The following is a 12,207-nucleotide window of genomic DNA, read 5'->3' on the forward strand; positions in this document are numbered from 1 at the left end:
TCCATCCCCAAAGGCCTATAGGCTCCATACACTGGAGAGAATCTCAACCGTCGTTTAGTCAATTAACCACACGTAGGACAAAGAGCATTTGATGCCAACAAAAAAGCAAGATAACGTCCATAATATTATTATTATTGTCCGTCAAGTTAACATGAAGTTCAAATGAAGCTCCATGCTTTCATTGCTTTGCTTTATCCCGTTTCACATACTGAAATGTTTTCAATTCACTGCTAGGGCACCCTTTTATCAGGATTCCATCAACTAGTTTCTTTATTCATCAACGACTTGCTCATGAATTAGAACATTTTAAGCAGTTTTTTCTACAAAAAAAGTCAAAGGCAAGATAAGGATTTATTGATTGAAGTACTCTATCCACTGGGTATTAGTAGCTACACAGTACTCCATCCGCTGGGTATTAGTAGCTACACAGTACTCCATCCACTGGGTATTAGTGGCTACACAGTACTCCATCCACTGGGTATTAGTGGCTACACAGTACTCCATCCACTGGGTATTAGTGGCTACACAGTACTCCATCCATTGGGTATTAGTGGCTACACAGTACTCCATCCACTGGGTATTAGTGGCTACACAGTACTCCATCCACTGGGTATTAGTAGCTGCACAGTACTCCATCCACTGGGTATTAGTGGCTACACAGTACTCCATCCACTGGGTATTAGTGGCTACACAGTACTCCATCCATTGGGTATTAGTGGCTACACAGTACTCTATCCACTGGGTATTAGTAGCTACACAGTACTCCATCCACTGGGTATTAGTAGCTACACAGTACTCCATCCACTGGGTATTAGTAGCTACACAGTACTCTATCCACTGGGTATTAGTAGCTACACAGTACTCCATCCACTGGGTATTAGTGGCTATACAGTACTCCATCCATTGGGTATTAGTAGCTAGACAGTACTCCATCCACTGGGTATTAGTGGCTATACAGTACTCCATCCATTGGGTATTAGTGGCTACACAGTACTCTATTCCCTGGGTATTAGTGGCTACACAGTACTCCATCCACTGGGTATTAGTAGCTACACAGTACTCCATCCACTGGGTATTAGTGGCTACACAGTACTCCATCCACTGGGTATTAGTGGCTATACAGTACTCCATCCACTGGGTATTAGTGGCTACACAGTACTCCATCCACTGGGTATTAGTGGCTATACAGTACTCCATCCATTGGGTATTAGTAGCTACACAGTACTCCATCCACTGGGTATTAGTGGCTATACAGTACTCCATCCATTGGGTATTAGTGGCTATACAGTACTCCATCCACTGGGTATTAGTGGCTATACAGTACTCCATCCATTGGGTATTAGTAGCTACACAGTACTCCATCCACTGGGTATTAGTGGCTATACAGTACTCCATCCATTGGGTATTAGTGGCTATACAGTACTCCATCCACTGGGTATTAGTGGCTATACAGTACTCCATCCACTGGGTATTAGTGGCTACACAGTACTCTATCCACTGGGTATTAGTGGCTACACAGTACTCTATCCACTGGGTATTAGTGGCTACACAGTACTCTATCCACTGGGTATTAGTAGCTACACAGTACTCCATCCACTGGGTATTAGTGGCTACACAGTACTCCATCCACTGGGTATTAGTGGCTACACAGTACTCCATCCACTGGGTATTAGTAGCTACACAGTACTCCATCCATTGGGTATTAGTGGCTACACAGTACTCCATCCACTGGGTATTAGGTGCTACACAGTACTCCATCCACTGGGTATTAGTGGCTACACAGTACTCCATCCACTGGGTATTAGTAGCTACACAGTACTCCATCCATTGGGTATTAGTGGCTACACAGTACTCCATCCACTGGGTATTAGTAGCTACACAGTACTCCATCCATTGGGTATTAGGTGCTACACAGTACTCCATCCACTGGGTATTAGGTGCTACACAGTCCAAAGATTCATCAGGTTTTAGTAGTCTTCCATAAATTCTTCGACCTGAATTTGCTCAATTGTGTTTGGCTATGAATTAAAGCTACTTGTACGCTTAATTTACCTACATTCCCATGTTACATCACAAAAAGGCTTACTTCACCAAACACAGGATGTAATTTAATGAAAAATGACAAAGAACTTCTTAAACTCTGACATACATAACTGATGAATCATAAAGATATCCTACTTCATCATTGTTTACACGCTAACAGTTCAAACAGGTAGCATCACGAAGTCAACAAAACAAGACTATTGTTGACTCTTCTAAAGCTGATGACATCATAACTTCCCCCATCCCTCCACCAATCATAGTTATTTCATTCGCTAACCCATGTAAAACCCTTTTATGAACATTTCTCGCTCATTCGTTATTTATTTCCTATATTTTATAATCCAGTTACTACACTAAGGCTACCAGAAAAAAAAAAGTTTTGTTTAATGAGGCAATCACAAAAAATGTCCGTTATCTAAAAATATACAGTTGCCTGGTATGTCAACTGCTCGGCCTCCGACCACAAGGCACTACAGAGGGTAATGCGAACAGCACAGTACATCACTGGGGCCAAGCTTCCTGCCATCCAGGACCTCTATACAAGGCAGTGTCAGAGGAAGGCCCTACAAATTGTCAAGGACTCCATCCACCCTAGACATAGACTGTTCTCTCTGCTACCGCACGGCAAGCGGTACCGGAGCGCCATGTCTAGGTCCAATTGGCTTCTAAACAGCTTCTACCCCGAAGCCATAAGACTCCTGAACATCTAGTCCAATGGCTACCCAGACTATTTACGCTCCTCTTTACACCACTGCTACTCTCTGTTGTTATCATCTATGCACAGTCACTTTAATAACTCTACCTACATGTACATACTACCTCAAATAACCGGTGCCCCCTTCACATTGATTCTGTATCGATACTCCCCTGTATATTGTCTCAATATTGTTATTTCACTGCTTCTCTTTAATTACTTGTTACTTTTAGCTCTTCAAATCAAATCAAATCAAATTTTATTGGTCACATACACATGGTTAGCAGATGTTAATGCGAGTGTAGTGAAACGCTTGTGCTTCTAGTTCCGACAATGCAGTAATATCCAATGAGTAATCTAACCTAACAATTTCACAACAACTACCTAATACACACAAGTGTAAAGGAATGAATAAGAATACGTACATAAAAATATATGAATGAGTGACGGTATAGAACGGCATAGGCAAGATGCAGTGGATGGTATAGAGTACAGTATATACATATGAGATGAGTAATGTAGGATATGTAAACATATAAAAGTGGCATTGTTTAAAGTGGCTAGTGATACATTACATCAAGATGGCAAGATGCAGTGGATGGTATAGAGTACAGTATATACATATGAGATGAGTAATGTAGGGTATTCTTCACCACACTGTCTGTGTAGGTGGACCATTTCAGTTTGTCCGTGACGTGTACGCCGAGGAACTTAAAACTTTCTACCCTCTCCACTACTGTCCCATCGATGTGGATAGGGGGCTGCTCCCTCTGCTGTTTCCTGAAGTCTTATTCTTATCTGTATGTTTTTGAAACTGCATTGTTGATTAAGGGCTTGTAAGTAAGCATTTCACTGTAAGGTCTACACCTGTTGTATTCAGCATTTCACTGTAAGGTCTACACCTGTTGTATTCAGCATTTCACTGTAAGGTCTACACCTGTTGTATTCAGCATTTCACTGTGAGGTCTACTACACCTGTTGTATTCAGCATTTCACTGTGAGGTCTACACCTGTTGTATTCAGCATTTCACTGTAAGGTCTACTACACCTGTTGTATTCAGCATTTCACTGTGAGGTCTACACCTGTTGTATTCAGCATTTCACTGTAAGGTCTACTACACCTGTTGTATTCAGCATTTCACAGTACGGTCTACACCTGTTGTATTCAGCATTTCACTGTAAGGTCTACTACACCTGTTGTATTCAGCATTTCACTGTAAGGTCTACTACACCTGTTGTATTCAGCATTTCACAGTACGGTCTACACCTGTTGTATTCAGCATTTCACTGTGAGGTCTACTACACCTGTTGTATTCAGCATTTCACAGTACGGTCTACACCTGTTGTATTCAGCATTTCACTGTAAGGTCTACTACACCTGTTGTATTCAGCATTTCACTGTAAGGTCTACTACACCTGTTGTATTCAGCATTTCACTGTGAGGTCTACTACACCTGTTGTATTCAGCATTTCACTGTACGGTCTACACCTGTTGTATTCAGCATTTCACTGTGAAGTCTACTACACCTGTTGTATTCAGCATTTCACTGTGAGGTCTACACCTGTTGTATTCAGCATTTCACTGTGAGGTCTACTACACCTGTTGTATTCAGCATTTCAATGTAAGGTCTACTACACCTGTTGTATTCAGCATTTCACTGTAAGGTCTACTACACCTGTTGTATTCAGCATTTCACTGTAAGGTCTACTACACCTGTTGTATTCAGCATTTCACAGTACGGTCTACACCTGTTGTATTCAGCATTTCACTGTGAGGTCTACCACCTGTTGTATTCAGCATTTCACAGTACGGTCTACACCTGTTGTATTCAGCATTTCACTGTGAGGTCTACACCTGTTGTATTCAGCATTTCACTGTGAAGTCTACTACACCTGTTGTATTCAGCATTTCACTGTGAGGTCTACACCTGTTGTATTCAGCATTTCACTGTGAGGTCTACTACACCTGTTGTATTCAGCATTTCACTGTAAGGTCTACTACACCTGTTGTATTCAGCATTTCACTGTAAGGTCTACTACACCTGTTGTATTCAGCATTTCACTGTAAGGTCTACTACACCTGTTGTATTCAGCATTTCACAGTACGGTCTACACCTGTTGTATTCAGCATTTCACTGTGAGGTCTCCACCTGTTGTATTCAGCATTTCACTGTGAGGTCTACTACACCTGTTGTATTCAGCATTTCACTGTGAGGTCTACTACACCTGTTGTATTCAGCATTTCACTGTAAGGTCTACTACACCTGTTGTATTCAGCATTTCACTGTGAGGTCTACTACACCTGTTGTATTCAGCATTTCACTGTGAGGTCTACTACACCTGTTGTATTCAGCATTTCACTGTAAGGTCTACTACACCTGTTGTATTCAGCATTTCACTGTGAGGTCTACTACACCTGTTGTATTCAGCTTTTCACTGTGAGGTCTACTACACCTGTTGTATTCAGCATCTCACTGTGAGGTCTTTCTACACCTGTTGTATTCAGCATTTCACTGTGAGGTCTACTACACCTGTTGTATTCAGCATTTCACTGTACGGTCTACACCTGTTGTATTCAGCATTTCACAGTACGGTCTACACCTGTTGTATTCAGCATTTCACTGTGAGGTCTACACCTGTTGTATTCAGCATTTCACTGTGAGGTCTACACCTGTTGTATTCAGCATTTCACTGTGAGGTCTACACCTGTTGTATTCAGCATTTCACTGTGAGGTCTACTACACCTGTTGTATTCAGCATTTCACTGTGAGGTCTACTACACCTGTTGTATTCAGCATTTCACTGTGAGGTCTACTACACCTGTTGTATTCAGCATTTCACAGTACGGTCTACACCTGTTGTATTCAGCATTTCACTGTAAGGTCTACTACACCTGTTGTATTCAGCATTTCACTGTGAGGTCTACTACACCTGTTGTATTCAGCATTTCACTGTGAGGTCTACTACACCTGTTGTATTCAGCATTTCACTGTACGGTCTACACCTGTTGTATTAAGCATTTCACTGTGAAGTCTACTACACCTGTTGTATTCAGCATTTCACTGTGAGGTCTACACCTGTTGTATTCAGCATTTCACTGTGAGGTCTACTACACCTGTTGTATTCAGCATTTCAATGTAAGGTCTACTACACCTGTTGTATTCAGCATTTCACTGTAAGGTCTACTACACCTGTTGTATTTAGCATTTCACTGTAAGGTCTACTACACCTGTTGTATTCAGCATTTCACAGTACGGTCTACACCTGTTGTATTCAGCATTTCACTGTGAGGTCTACACCTGTTGTATTCAGCATTTCACAGTACGGTCTACACCTGTTGTATTCAGCATTTCACTGTGAGGTCTACACCTGTTGTATTCAGCATTTCACTGTGAAGTCTACTACACCTGTTGTATTCAGCATTTCACTGTGAGGTCTACACCTGTTGTATTCAGCATTTCACTGTGAGGTCTACTACACCTGTTGTATTCAGCATTTCACTGTGAGGTCTACTACACCTGTTGTATTCAGCATTTCACTGTACGGTCTACACCTGTTGTATTAAGCATTTCACTGTGAAGTCTACTACACCTGTTGTATTCAGCATTTCACTGTGAGGTCTACACCTGTTGTATTCAGCATTTCACTGTGAGGTCTACTACACCTGTTGTATTCAGCATTTCAATGTAAGGTCTACTACACCTGTTGTATTCAGCATTTCACTGTAAGGTCTACTACACCTGTTGTATTTAGCATTTCACTGTAAGGTCTACTACACCTGTTGTATTCAGCATTTCACAGTACGGTCTACACCTGTTGTATTCAGCATTTCACTGTGAGGTCTACACCTGTTGTATTCAGCATTTCACAGTACGGTCTACACCTGTTGTATTCAGCATTTCACTGTGAGGTCTACACCTGTTGTATTCAGCATTTCACTGTGAAGTCTACTACACCTGTTGTATTCAGCATTTCACTGTGAGGTCTACACCTGTTGTATTCAGCATTTCACTGTGAGGTCTACTACACCTGTTGTATTCAGCATTTCACTGTAAGGTCTACTACACCTGTTGTATTCAGCATTTCACTGTAAGGTCTACTACACCTGTTGTATTCAGCATTTCACTGTAAGGTCTACTACACCTGTTGTATTCAGCATTTCACAGTACGGTCTACACCTGTTGTATTCAGCATTTCACTGTGAGGTCTCCACCTGTTGTATTCAGCATTTCACTGTGAGGTCTACTACACCTGTTGTATTCAGCATTTCACTGTGAGGTCTACTACACCTGTTGTATTCAGCATTTCACTGTAAGGTCTACTACACCTGTTGTATTCAGCATTTCACTGTGAGGTCTACTACACCTGTTGTATTCAGCATTTCACTGTAAGGTCTACTACACCTGTTGTATTCAGCATTTCACTGTGAGGTCTACTACACCTGTTGTATTCAGCGTTTTCACTGTGAGGTCTACTACACCTGTTGTATTCAGCATCTCACTGTGAGGTCTTTCTACACCTGTTGTATTCAGCATTTCACTGTGAGGTCTACTACACCTGTTGTATTCAGCATTTCACAGTACGGTCTACACCTGTTGTATTCAGCATTTCACTGTGAGGTCTACTACACCTGTTGTATTCAGCATTTCACTGTGAGGTCTACTACACCTGTTGTATTCAGCATTTCACTGTGAGGTCTACTACACCTGTTGTATTCAGCATTTCACTGTACGGTCTACACCTGTTGTATTCAGCATTTCACTGTGAGGTCTACACCAGTTGTATTCAGCATTTCACTGTAAGGTCTACTACACCTGTTGAATTCAGCATTTCACTGTACGGTCTACACCTGTTGTATTCAGCATTTCACTGTGAAGTCTACTACACCTGTTGTATTCAGCATTTCACTGTGAGGTCTACTACACCTGTTGTATTCAGCATTTCACTGTGAGGTCTACTACACCTGTTGTATTCAGCATTTCACTGTAAGGTCTACTACACCTGTTGTATTCAGCATTTCACTGTGAGGTCTACTACACCTGTTGTATTCAGCATTTCACTGTAAGGTCTACTACACCTGTTGTTTTCAGCATTTCACTGTAAGGTCTACTACACCTGTTGTATTCAGCATTTCACTGTGAGGTCTACTACACCTGTTGTATTCAGCATTTCACTGTGAGGTCTACTACACCTGTTGTATTCAGCATTTCACTGTGAGGTCTTTCTACACCTGTTGTATTCAGCATTTCACTGTGAGGTCTACTACACCTGTTGTATTCAGCATTTCACTGTGAGGTCTACACCTGTTGTATTCAGCATTTCACAGTACGGTCTACCACCTGTTGTATTCAGCATTTCACTGTGAGGTCTACACCTGTTGTATTCAGCATTTCACAGTACGGTCTACCACCTGTTGTATTCAGCATTTCACTGTGAGGTCTACAACTATTGTATTCAGCATTTCACAGTACGGTCTACACCTGTTGTATTCAGCATTTCACTGTGAGGTCTACTACACCTGTTGTATTCAGCATTTCACTGTAAGCTCTACTACACCTGTTGTATTCAGCATTTCACTGTGAGGTCTTTCTACACCTGTTGTATTCAGCATTTCACTGTGAGGTCTACTACACCTGTTGTATTCAGCATTTCACTGTGAGGTCTACACCTGTTGTATTCAGCATTTCACAGTACGGTCTACACCTGTTGTATTCAGCATTTCACTGTGAGGTCTACACCTGTTGTATTCAGCATTTCACAGTACGGTCTACACCTGTTGTATTCAGCATTTCACTGTGAGGTCTACAACTATTGTATTCAGCATTTCACAGTACGGTCTACACCTGTTGTATTCAGCATTTCACTGTGAGGTCTACTACACCTGTTGTATTCAGCATTTCACTGTAAGCTCTACTACACCTGTTGTATTCAGCATTTCACTGTACGGTCTACACCTGTTGTATTCAGCATTTCACTGTGAGGTCTACTACACCTGATGTATTCAGCATTTCACTGTGAGGTCTACTACACCTGTTGTATTCAGCATTTCACTGTACGGTCTACACCTGTTGTATTCAGCATTTCACAGTACGGTCTACACCTGTTGTATTCAGCATTTCACTGTGAGGTCTACACCTGTTGTATTCAGCATTTCACTGTGAGGTCTACACCTGTTGTATTCAGCATTTCACTGTGAGGTCTACACCTGTTGTATTCAGCATTTCACTGTGAGGTCTACTACACCTGTTGTATTCAGCATTTCACTGTGAGGTCTACTACACCTGTTGTATTCAGCATTTCACTGTAAGGTCTACTACACCTGTTGTATTCAGCATTTCACTGTGAGGTCTACACCTGTTGTATTCAGCATTTCACTGTAAGGTCTACTACACCTGTTGCATTCAGCATTTCACTGTAAGGTCTACACCTGTTGTATTCAGCATTTCACTGTGAGGTCTACTACACCTGTTGTATTCAGCATTTCACTGTGAGGTCTACACCTGTTGTATTCAGCATTTCACTGTACGGTCTACACCTGTTGTATTCAGCATTTCACTGTAAGGTCTACTACACCTGTTGTATTCAGCATTTCACTGTGAGGTCTACACCTGTTGTATTCAGCATTTCACTGTACGGTCTACACCTGTTGTATTCAGCATTTCACTGTACGGTCTACACCTGTTGTATTCAGCATTTCACTGTAAGGTCTACTACACCTGTTGTATTCAGCATTTCACTGTGAGGTCTACACCTGTTGTATTCAGCATTTCACTGTACGGTCTACTACACCTGTTGTATTCAGCATTTCACTGTGAGGTCTACTACACCTGTTGTATTCAGCATTTCACTGTCAGGTCTACTACACCTGTTGTATTCAGCATTTCACTGTAAGGTCTACTACACCTGTTGTATTCAGCATTTCACTGTGAGGTCTACTACACCTGTTGTATTCAGCATTTCACTGTGAGGTCTACTACACCTGTTGTATTCAGCATTTCACTGTAAGGTCTACTACACCTGTTGTATTCAGCATTTCACTGTAAGGTCTACTACACCTGTTGCAATCAGCATTTCACTGTAAGGTCTACACCTGTTGTATTCAGCATTTCACTGTGAGGTCTACACCTGTTGTATTCAGCATTTCCCTGTGAGGTCTACACCTGTTGTATTCATCATTTCACTGTACGGTCTACACCTGTTGTATTCAGCATTTCACTGTGAGGTCTACTACACCTGTTGTATTCAGCATTTCACTGTACGGTCTACACCTGTTGTATTCAGCATTTCACTGTGAGGTCTACTACACCTGATGTATTCAGCATTTCACTGTGAGGTCTACTACACCTGTTGTATTCAGCATTTCACTGTGAGGTCTACTACACCTGTTGTATTCAGCATTTCACTGTAAGGTCTACTACACCTGTTGTATTCAGCATTTCACTGTGAGGTCTACTACACCTGTTGTATTCAGCATTTCACTGTAAGGTCTACTACACCTGTTGTTTTCAGCATTTCACTGTAAGGTCTACTACACCTGTTGTATTCAGCATTTCACTGTGAGGTCTACTACACCTGTTGTATTCAGCATTTCACTGTGAGGTCTACTACACCTGTTGTATTCAGCATTTCACTGTGAGGTCTTTCTACACCTGTTGTATTCAGCATTTCACTGTGAGGTCTACTACACCTGTTGTATTCAGCATTTCACTGTGAGGTCTTTCTACACCTGTTGTATTCAGCATTTCACTGTGAGGTCTACTACACCTTTTGTATTCAGCATTTCACTGTAAGGTCTACTACACCTGTTGTATTCAGCATTTCACTGTAAGGTCTACTACACCTGTTGTATTCAGCATTTCACTGTGAGGTCTACTACACCTGTTGTATTCAGCATTTCACTGTGAGGTCTACACCTGTTGTATTCAGCATTTCACAGTACGGTCTACACCTGTTGTATTCAGCATTTCACTGTGAGGTCTACACCTGTTGTATTCAGCATTTCACAGTACGGTCTACACCTGTTGTATTCAGCATTTCACTGTGAGGTCTACACCTATTGTATTCAGCATTTCACAGTACGGTCTACACCTGTTGTATTCAGCATTTCACTGTGAGGTCTACTACACCTGTTGTATTCAGCATTTCACTGTAAGCTCTACTACACCTGTTGTATTCAGCATTTCACTGTACGGTCTACACCTGTTGTATTCAGCATTTCACTGTGAGGTCTACTACACCTGATGTATTCAGCATTTCACTGTGAGGTCTACTACACCTGTTGTATTCAGCATTTCACTGTACGGTCTACACCTGTTGTATTCAGCATTTCACAGTACGGTCTACACCTGTTGTATTCAGCATTTCACTGTGAGGTCTACACCTGTTGTATTCAGCATTTCACTGTGAGGTCTACACCTGTTGTATTCAGCATTTCACTGTGAGGTCTACACCTGTTGTATTCAGCATTTCACTGTGAGGTCTACTACACCTGTTGTATTCAGCATTTCACTGTGAGGTCTACTACACCTGTTGTATTCAGCATTTCACTGTAAGGTCTACTACACCTGTTGTATTCAGCATTTCACTGTGAGGTCTACACCTGTTGTATTCAGCATTTCACTGTAAGGTCTACTACACCTGTTGCATTCAGCATTTCACTGTAAGGTCTACACCTGTTGTATTCAGCATTTCACTGTGAGGTCTACTACACCTGTTGTATTCAGCATTTCACTGTGAGGTCTACTACACCTGTTGTATTCAGCATTTCACAGTACGGTCTACACCTGTTGTATTCAGCATTTCACTGTAAGGTCTACTACACCTGTTGTATTCAGCATTTCACTGTGAGGTCTACTACACCTGTTGTATTCAGCATTTCACTGTGAGGTCTACTACACCTGTTGTATTCAGCATTTCACTGTACGGTCTACACCTGTTGTATTAAGCATTTCACTGTGAAGTCTACTACACCTGTTGTATTCAGCATTTCACTGTGAGGTCTACACCTGTTGTATTCAGCATTTCACTGTGAGGTCTACTACACCTGTTGTATTCAGCATTTCAATGTAAGGTCTACTACACCTGTTGTATTCAGCATTTCACTGTGAGGTCTACTACACCTGTTGTATTCAGCATTTCACTGTCAGGTCTACTACACCTGTTGTATTCAGCATTTCACTGTAAGGTCTACTACACCTGTTGTATTCAGCATTTCACTGTGAGGTCTACTACACCTGTTGTATTCAGCATTTCACTGTGAGGTCTACTACACCTGTTGTATTCAGCATTTCACTGTAAGGTCTACTACACCTGTTGTATTCAGCATTTCACTGTAAGGTCTACTACACCTGTTGCAATCAGCATTTCACTGTAAGGTCTACACCTGTTGTATTCAGCATTTCACTGTGAGGTCTACACCTGTTGTATTCAGCATTTCCCTGTGAGGTCTACACCTGTTGTATTCATCATTT

The sequence above is a fragment of the Salmo salar genome, chromosome ssa19 (genome assembly GCF_905237065.1).
Source record: "Salmo salar chromosome ssa19, Ssal_v3.1, whole genome shotgun sequence".
Lineage (NCBI taxonomy): Eukaryota > Metazoa > Chordata > Actinopteri > Salmoniformes > Salmonidae > Salmo > Salmo salar.